At 38.7% G+C, this 10195-nt stretch overlaps 1 long non-coding RNA gene across 2 annotated transcripts; it reads right to left on the reverse strand.

Annotated features, from left to right (window-relative positions):
- Window positions 1-3720: 3720 nt before the first annotated feature.
- Window positions 3721-9749, reverse strand: LOC115965784. 2 transcript variants are annotated; one of them, XR_004086152.1, is made up of 3 exons: window positions 9444-9749; window positions 4377-5017; window positions 3721-4246 (listed from the first exon to the last, which is right to left on the reverse strand). It is a non-coding gene; the product is annotated as an uncharacterized LOC115965784 (long non-coding RNA). The 2 variants fall into 2 exon arrangements; XR_004086153.1 differs by lacking the exon at window positions 9444-9749 and adding an exon at window positions 5104-5619.
- Between the last annotated feature and the right edge of the window lie 446 nt (window positions 9750-10195).

The following is a 10195-nucleotide window of genomic DNA, read 5'->3' on the forward strand; positions in this document are numbered from 1 at the left end:
GCAAACATCATCCAGCACTGCTTGAATGTAGACACAGAGAAGAAGCTTGTCCAGCAGAGAAGAAGAGTCTTTGCCCCTGAACGAAACAAAGCGGTAATGGACAAAGTAAATAAGCTGCTTACTGCAAATTTTATTTGAGAAGTCTACTATCCTGAGTGGTTGGCCAACGTTGTTATAGTCAAAAAGGTAAACGGGAAGTGGAGAATGTGTGTCAACTTCACGGATCTAAACCAAGCCTGCTCGAAGGATAGTTTTCCCTTACCCAAAATTGATCAGCTGGTAGATTCTACTGCTGGACATAAACTTCTCACTTTCATGGACGTATTTTCTGGGTATAACCAGATACAGATGGCCAAGGAAGATCAAGAAAAAAATGCTTTCATCACTAGCCAAGGACTCTATTGCTATAGGGTCATGCCCTTTGGTTTGAAGAATACAGGGGCCACGTATCAAAGATTGGTAAACCAGATGTTCAAAAAACAGATTGAGAGAAATGTGGAGGTATACGTTGATGATATGCTCGTCAAGAGTAAAGAGGAAGAGGATCACCTGGACGACCTTAAGGAGACGTTCAACACACTCAGACAGTACAATGTGAAGTTAAACCCATCCAAATGTGCTTTTGGGGTTTCCTCAGGGAAATTCCTTGGGTTTATGTGTCGCGAAGAGGAATTGAAGCAAATCCCAAAAAAGTAAGGGCTATCCTCGAGATGTCCTCACCAAAGACGATTAAAGAAGTACGATCACTCACAGGAAGAGTGGCAGCCCTCAACAAGTTCGTCTCCAAGGCAACAAACAAATGTCTTCCTTTCTTCAAAAGCTTGAAGAGAGCATTTGTTTGGACGGAAGAATGCGAGACAGCATTTCAAGAGTTGAAGCACTACCTGAGCAACCCCCCACTCTTGAGTCCGTCTAAGGAAGGCAAAGACTTATTCTTATACTTGGCGGTATCTGTCACGGCAATTGGTGCAGCTTTGATCAGAGAAGAAAACAAGGTACAACTCCCTATGTACTATGTCAGCCAGGCCTTCTAGGGTGCTGAAGCTCGATATCCATGCATAGAGAAGATCACCTTCGCCCTAATAGTGGCTTCAAGGAAAATTCGTCCCTACTTCCAAGCTAATCCTATCATAGTAATGAAGGACCAGCCTATCAAGAAAGCGATGAACAAACTCGAGGCCGCGGGACGAATGGTACAATGGGCCATCGAACTCAGCCAGTTTGATATAGAATACCGCCCACAAACGGTAGTAAAAGCTCAGGCATTGGCAAATTTCATAGCAGAATTCACCATCCTCGAGCATGCAGGCGATTAGGAAGACCTTTGGACGATCAATACAAATGGATCGTCCACTCAAAAAGGAGGCGGAACGGGTGTTGTTATCACCTCCCCTGAAAAGGACGTTCTCAAGTATGGGGTCCAGCTCAAATTCCCTATAACCAATAACGAAACAGAGTATGAGGCTTTGTTAACAGGGCTAAGAATAGCTCGGGCACTTGGAGCTGAAAATATCATGCTTAAGAGCAACTCACAACTCTTCATAGGGCAAGTTAGAGGAGATTTTGAAGCAAAAGAGACAAGAATGCAGAAATACCTCAAATTGACGAATCAGTTGGTAAGCAACTTTCATCACGCAGAGTTTGTTCAGATCCCACGGGATGAGAGTGCAGAAGCTAACGAAGTAGCACGGAGTGCATCAGCAGATGACCAAGACAAGATAAATGATTGGAGGTTGGAAGAACAAAACTCCCTTAGCATCAAAGAGCTTCAAACTTTCCCTGTGCACACTCGCTCGGGATGGATGAGTCCAATTTTTTCGTTCCTCAAAGATGGATGATTACCACCAAATCCTGAAAAAGCCAAGAAGATCCAAAAGCGAGCTGCTTGGTTCACAGTACTAAATGATGAGCTCTACAAAAGGGGCTTCTCCCAGCCCTACTTGAGATGTATAGAAGAGGAAGAGGCTAGATATGTTGTGGAGGAGGTACACGAGGGAGTTTGCGGGGATCACACGGGGTCAAAGCCCCTTGTCAGGAAGATCATGAGGGCATGTTACTTCTGGCCCACGCTGCATCAAGACGCAGTAGATTTCGTGAAGAGATGTGACAGTTGCCAAAGGTATGGGAATGTTCAACGAGTCACAAGGGAAAAAATGACGACTATTTCCTCGCCCTGGCCGTTTGCACAATGGGGGATCGATATTATGGGCTCCCTACCATAGGGAAAGAGACAAATGAAGTTCCTACTCGTCGCAATTGACTACTTCACGAAGTGGATCGAAGCGGAAGCTCTTGCAATGATCATAGAGGCAAAGGTACAAAATTTTGTATGGAAAAATATTGTTTGTAGGTTCAGGATACCAAGGACGATCATCTCAGACAATGGTCGTCAGTTCGACAGTCATAGGTTCAAGTCATTTTGCTTGAGCCTAGGTATCAAAAAAAAATACTCATCACCAGGACATCCTTAGGCTAATGAACAGACGGAAGTAACCAACCGAACCTTGCTCAAGATTATCAAGTCCCGATTAGTGGGAGCAAAGGGAGCATGGCCCGAGGAATTACCAAGTGTCCTGTGGGCTTATAGGACGATGGCATGAACACCAACAGGAGAAACACCCTTCAACCTAACGTACGGCACAGAAGCAGTCATCCTAGTCGAAGTAGGGCTCACTAGTCTCAGGAGGGAATTCTTTGACGAACAAAATAATGACGATCAATTGAAGCTGAACCTGGATTGTCTAGACGAAGTCAAAGACCAAGCCTCCCAAAGAATGGCCAAGTACCAGTAGAAGATAGCCGAATACTACAATCAGAGAGTGAAACTGAAAAGATTTAGCATCAGGGATCTCATCCTCCGGAAAGTGATTCCTGCAACAAAAGATCCAACACAAGGCAAACTAGGTCCAACCGGGGAAGGACCCTACAAAGTCTTCCACTATTCACGATAGGGAAGTTACCACCTAGAAGACTTAGAAGGAAATAAGCTGCCTCGTCCGTGGAATGTCGAACATCTAAAGAGGTATTACGAAAAGGAACCATAGCCTAATTGTAAGCAGTTAACATAATTTGATTCCGTACTTTTTAATACAAGTTATGTATTCAAATAAGTGATTATTCAGAATTTTATAAGTGGTTATTCAGCATTTCACAAGTGTTGTTCAACAATTCATGCGCTCTAATTATTTCTTCCTCAAAAGCCCAAAATGGTCGTCCAAATCAAAAAGACGATAAGATTCTTTAAATGGATATACATCGTCCAAATCAAAAAGACGATAAGATTTCTTAAATGGATGTACATCGTCCAAACCAAAAAGACGATGAAGCTCCTTAAATTGTTAAAAAGACGATGAAGCTCCTTAAATGGTTATACATCGTCCAAACCAAAAAGACGATGAAATTCCTTAATAGATGTATGTTGGGCAAGATTCTTAAAATGAATAACATCGTCCAAGAATATGTCAACAAAAATTCTCTAACTCCCCATAGGGATGAAAAGGGTACTTCAATAAAAATTCTCTAAGTCCCCTAGAGGGACGAAGAAAATGCTTCCACAATTGAAACGAACAAGGAAAATACCAACAAATATATCATATATAAAAGGATGCAAATTGTCCAAAAAGCCCCAAAACATACAGAGCATAAAAAGATTGTTCGTCCAAAAGGCCCAAGACATATAGGGCACAAAAAAAAAAAAAAAAAAAGAGTATGTCATAAAAAGTGCAGCACGGTCAAGCTAAAGGAGCATCGTCACCACCCTTGTCCGCCTCAGGAGGATCCTCGCCAGAAACCACAGAAGCCTGAGCAACTTGGGCCGCCTTGTCCGCCTCAATCTCCTTATCCACGGCTTCAAAATCCAAGTCTTCCAGATTAACTCCAAGCTCGTGCTTCACCAAGTACCTCCTCAATAATTTGAAACCTTTGAAGTACCACTGGAACAAAATGGTGTTGTATTCTTCTGTCGTCTGGAAGGTAAGGACGGCTTTAGCCACTACAGCTTTCATCCTCTGGCCAGCCGATGCGAGAAGTTCGTCCTTCTGCTTTACCAACAACTTCTTGGCTCCAAGCTGCTCAGTCAGAACCTTGACTTACTCCTTGGAAGTATTATGTGCATCCATGGCAGCAATCAAGTCCTTCCACAACCTCAAAGCCTCAGCCTCCAAAGCCTCCACTTTTGAAGTGGCCATAACGGCCTTCTCTTTATTCGCCAAAAATTGAGTAGTAGATGCATCATCTCTCCCAACACCTAACAGTAAAAGAGTAAAATCAAAACTTGAATAAAAATAAATAAATAAATAAAAGTAAAAAAAAAAAAAAAAAAAAAAAAAAAAAAAAAAAAAAAAAAAAAAAGGAGAATAAGGCAAGAAGAAGATTACCTGGATGAGCTTATGAACATGCTAGTTCACCATCTCGTGGTAGGGTACCAGGGAAATCTCATTCATTTCTTCAGGAGTTAAAAGCTCATTTGCCTAAGCCATGGCTGCTTTAGCGTCAGTCCAAACACTGGAGCCCATTTTCTCTTTGCCCTTGTACCCTGTCTTCCGTCTCTTGGGGACAAGGACCTCCTCAATAGAGATTGCAGGAGAAGCTGTCCATCCTTCGTCCAAGGTAGAGGTGGACGAACCTCTCTCAGCCGTCTCTTTCTCTTTCTCCTTATCAGTTATCCTTAACATTTTATGGCCAATACTGGAAAGGGGCTCGTCCTTCTTCGCCTTGATTTTTGCGTACATATCCTTGTTAAACTTGCTCGTCATCTCTGCACCAAAAAGGAAGGAAAATTCAAGAATTAAAATAGGAAAGAAGAAAAAGAACGATCATGCATATCAAGACAACTCATGTTTCCTCTGTTCTCAGTCGATTGCTTGAAGAATGTAGAGTGAAGGCTCAAGCCCCAAACAGTGACGAGCCAATGTGCGTGGATCGACCAGCTCGTCAAAGTCGTCGATTGTCCTTGCGTACTTAATCACTTCCTAAACTCTTTCTTCAAACTGGCTCTCAAGTTCAGGACGCTCCTTCACTACAAAAGAAGAAAAATCACAAAAGGTAAGGACAATCAAAATCAACGAAAGTACTAGAAAGAAGAGACATAAAAGGCAAACGCACCAAGATGAGGGGTCTCCCACCGGCGCAGCAACCTAGGGACATTCCCTCAAAAGTCGTCGAATAAAGTCTCCCAACCATCGCCTGACACAAAAAAAATATCTGGACTTCCAGTAATGGAAGGACGAAGGAAGGTCGACGACGAGACGAGATCTCCTATCCCAGGGAATAAGTTCATAATATACAAACTCCTTGGACTCTTTTAAGCGATAGAGATGGATAAACTCATTGAGAGTGATCATGTCTCCATCCGCTATGGTCGTCCAAATCACCATGCAACTTATGACGATCCTCCAAGAATTCGGCATAAGCTGCCCGGGGGCAATATGTAGGTGATTTAGGAGTTCCATAATGAATGGATGAATGGGAAACCTTAGGCCACACAAAAAAGCAGCCTTGTAAAAACAGACCTCACCATGGGCAAAACGCAAGCCTTATCGCCCTTCCTGGGAAGACGAGCCCTAGTTTCATCAGGAAATTGAAACCTATCCCTAAACTTATTAAAGACATCCACCTTCAAGGAACACTTTTCCTTGAGGGCATGAAAAGGACGAGAGGTTGCAGAAGTAGAAGGAAGGACAGACAAAGGAGGAGGAACGAAGGTAGCTGTGTCCATAACAGCCCCGTCCGCAACCACATCAAAAGACGAACCCCTCTCCTGACAACCTGATCCCATATTTTCCCTCCTAAGGACCCCACAAATTGATTTAAACCAAGACAAAGACTGTTGCAACAACGGATACAGGTCACCTAACGCTAAATCTCCCGTACAACAAAACCCCCAATTTGTGGGTATCGGTCACCAGAAGAATCTAACAGCCCCTCTAAGCGAGCAAAAAGAAAGGTGATGGAGGGAGAAATATGCCTAAGTTCAGTATAATCCACCATTAAGGAAAGATACGCAATTCCAAGAAGGAAAATAAGAATACGAAAGAGAAGAATACAGTACAGCAAAAAAGGAAAGGGCGTAAAAAAAGGGAAAACATACCTGGAAATGAGGAGGAGAACCGAAAAGGCTAGGAGCAAAATACGTAGCGACAACAGTGAACTCAGAAAAATCAGACGCAAAGAGAGTGGAGAGAAAGGCTAAAAGTCAGAGAAATCAAACGCAAAAGGAAAGTAAAAAGATGAAAAAGGAGAGGCAAAGAGTTAAAAAAGTTTTCCTGAAAAATGCGGGAAAACTGAAAAGGCATTCACCGGAAACAAGAACTACTCACCGGTCAGAAAAGGACACGTGGCCACAATGTGTGCCACGCTGCCATAAAACAATTAATGCGGAGAACATAACCCCAAGCATCAGAAAACTTTAAAAAAAAAAAAAAAAAACTCTCATATTCCTTAGACCATCCAAATTATGGACGACCTTGGAATAGGGGGGCAGCTGTTGGTCCCAAAAATATACTCTTCCACCTAAGAAGGATGATAAACAAGGACTACGCCAAAGCTAGCCCAGCCCAGGAGGAACTGCCTGACAAAGACTCAACTGTCGTCCCTCAATCAGGACGAAGCATTACAAAAGATAAATAATGATCTTTCATACCGTTGGAAGATATATCTATCCATTTAACACCCCACATGGGCGTTACAACTTCAGCAATGATTCCACCATTAAAGCAAAACCAACGGCTAAGAAGAAAGCGCCTATATATATCCAAAGACAAAACCCAACGAAGAGGTACACAAAAAATTTCCTAGTACATCCATATTACTTTCTTCAAACTCTAGCTATTCTAACTTTGGTATCGGAGGCTCTGTGGTAGGCACCACACCGATAACCATACTTTCTTTTCAACTTGTCTCAGGATTAGGATTAGCTGTGGACAACTCCTGTCTGGACGAACATCTCTACTGACGATTCAGGCATCATCATTGACATCTCAAAAAAAAAAAAAAAAAAAAAAAAAAGCAAATACGTCAAGTTTAAAATTTTCATTTTGTGAATTTTTATATTTTAAAATACTTGTATGATAACTTCATTATTAATGCTATCAGCTACATTTTTTTTAATGTACGCAAATAATTAAGTAATCATTCATCTACTAGCATCTTTTCTAAATAAGTAACAATATAAACAAAATGCATCATCATTTTTTTATGATTTATTCCAAACATTTTTTTTTTTTAAACTCATAAGGATTGAATTGGTACAACGCTCCACTGTCTATCTATCTATCTATATTATGTAGAGAAATCATGGCTAAGAGGTTAAGAAGAACCTCTTTCTAAATATGCTCTTCTTATTTATCTTAGATCATTAAAATGAAAATATAAGACCCTTTCTCATATTCTAGAATCTAAAGAAAATTATTTATCTAGATCATTAGGTATGAGTAATTTTAGGCCTAGCCTGATTTATGTGGTTGGGATATATCTATATATATATATATATATATATATATATCTATATTTCCTACAAACAGTTTGTTTCATATATTTTTTCCAAAGCATAATATTAGGATTACAACTTTTGTTACAATTTACTCATGTGGCAAGTCACGAGTGGTGGAGTTGTGGACTCACCACTTTTACTCTACCTTTCATAATTTGCCACGTAAGCAAGTTTTGACAAAAATTGTGGTCCTAACATTTTCTTTTTCTTTCAAATCATATAATGGATTCATTTGTTTAATTTTATGAAGATCTTATCAGTTGTATAACATTGGTGTCATGTTCAAAGGAGACCAATGCATCGTCGCCTATTTTTACATTATATATATATATATATATATGAAAAAATAAGAAAAAATTGATATTATGATTCAATCATAATAAATTTTGAGTAATGTTAAATACACAAATATTTGCATAAATATTTTTCATAATTGTTGATATAAAACTTTCACCTGGATCTAATATTGACATTATTTTTTTTTTAATTTTTTTTTAATTTTTTATAATTTGATAGTTATAAAAGTCTTTGATAGTTATAAAAATGTAAGAGTAGGAATTAGATCATGGATCTCTTTAAGAATGAGAGCAAGTAATGCCATTAAACTACAAAGACTTTTTTCATTACTTGTAGTATATATTAATATATATGGATGATACTGAATTTACAAGGAATTTGAAGAGGCAACTATTTTGACTTGTGACGCTAAGTGTATTGTTGCAACTTCAAGTGTTTGTCACAATATTTGGCTTAGAGACTTATTGAAGAAGCTACATATAAGGTAAGAAGAAGCTAATAAGAAATTTGTGGACATAATCTAGCATTCCATGACCGAAGTAATCATATTGATACATACAAGGTATATATCATTTTATTTCAAAATGTATGCTAAAAAGAAAGTTCAACTTGAGTTTGTGAAATTATATGGTGAAGTAACAGTACTCATCATGCCACTCAAATACAACACCTTTTTTAAGTTACAAAGGCATTGTTGGGAGTGATTAGAAAAATTATATTACATTTGAGATTTTACGAAGGAATTGATGAATCGAATAGAATAGATATTATTGAATACAATATAAAGAAAATAGATATCTATCTGTATACTATTTGGATGTTTGAAAGAAAAGATATGAAATTTTTTTTTTTTTTTTAAAGAGTGGAATGAAAAGGAATTGAAAGGAAATTTTTATAACAACATTACTATTATTCCATTTCTTTAATAAAAATAGTGGAATGAAAAGAAATTGAAATGAATGAACTCCGTGTGAGAAAGTAAGAATTGACCAGGTGTATTGAATAATTTTTCATGTGCGAGAGCCCACCTACTTTCAATACTCGTATCTCAGCCAAGAGGGTTGCACACACTTGCATTTATAAATGCAAACTACTTTGTCAGATTCTTTGTAAAAACAATTTAGAGAACTCATATCCAGTTTTGCAAAATTTGACCAAATTCTGAAAATAAAAGGCACTTTTTCTCTTATTAGCCTTCCACTTTTCAAATATACCACACATCCCAATCTTCATATTGCAATAGATCCATTTACAATAATCTAAAATAATTATTTTTATAGGTTTGTTTCTACAACACCTAACCTTCATGCCTAACTTAGTCCATGCCAAATACGGGCTAGATCAACCCATTCCCAGCCCCCCGCCATAGTCACCGCAGCAATCAACCACCCATGACCTAATTAACATTGCCCCCATCCTCCATGATAGTGCCCTAACAACACCAATCGACCCATTACTGTTGTAAATAGCAAAAACTCTATTACCAAATTGTCATAAGAAATGCCTCTGGATGGCACTTCCACGCAAGATTGATTATCAAAATATTATGAACTTTCAAAAGACCTCACCAAATAATTAATAGGAACGAAGCAAAGTTGACAAGAAAGTAGACACAAATAGACACAAACAAACACAAAAAAGAATTCCAATGATTTACCTGGATCGGCTTTTAACCTACGCCCTCATGGATGACAACAAGGAGAAAATTTCACTAATAAATATGGAAAATACAAATTGCTATAATAGTACTCTCACAATGCCCACATCCCAATACATCCAATGCTATTCTCTCACACAAATACAAAAGTTCTCTCACAGTACAAAGGTTGGGACTCAATACAAAGTTTGGGGTTGCATCTAATACAAAGAGAAGTTTTCTCTTCTCTACACATCCCCCAACAAGCCCCCTCATTTTTGCCACACCACTAGCTCACATTTTGCTGCTCAGCCACACCACTTTTGAATAACAAGCTCCATAGAACAAAACAATACCAAAGTGTCGGGAATTTTTTTTCTAAATAACAATAAATATTAAAAAATTTAGTTAATTGTCACATTTCAAAACAATTTTGAAAACTAGCATCTCGAGTGTCTAAAACTCGAGTTCCAAGATAAAACTCGAGTTTTTAAGTCTCGATTTGTAAGTGGACTAAGTTAAAGTGGGAAAAAAATCAGGCTGAAAATCGAGTTTTAAAAACTCGATTTCCAGTAATTGAGAAAAAACGCCGCTATAGATCTGTAAAACGTCACTATAGGTCTTAAAAACGCCACTATAGGACCCCCTAAACCTGTACTTTAAAATTTTTTTTTGCAGAAAAACGCTGCTATAGGGTTTTAAAACGTCACTGTAAGGCTTAAAAACGCCATTATAAGTGAAATTTTTTTGCATGGAAATCGAGTTTTAAAGAC

The sequence above is a fragment of the Quercus lobata genome, chromosome 10, assembly GCF_001633185.2.
Source record: "Quercus lobata isolate SW786 chromosome 10, ValleyOak3.0 Primary Assembly, whole genome shotgun sequence".
Lineage (NCBI taxonomy): Eukaryota > Viridiplantae > Streptophyta > Magnoliopsida > Fagales > Fagaceae > Quercus > Quercus lobata.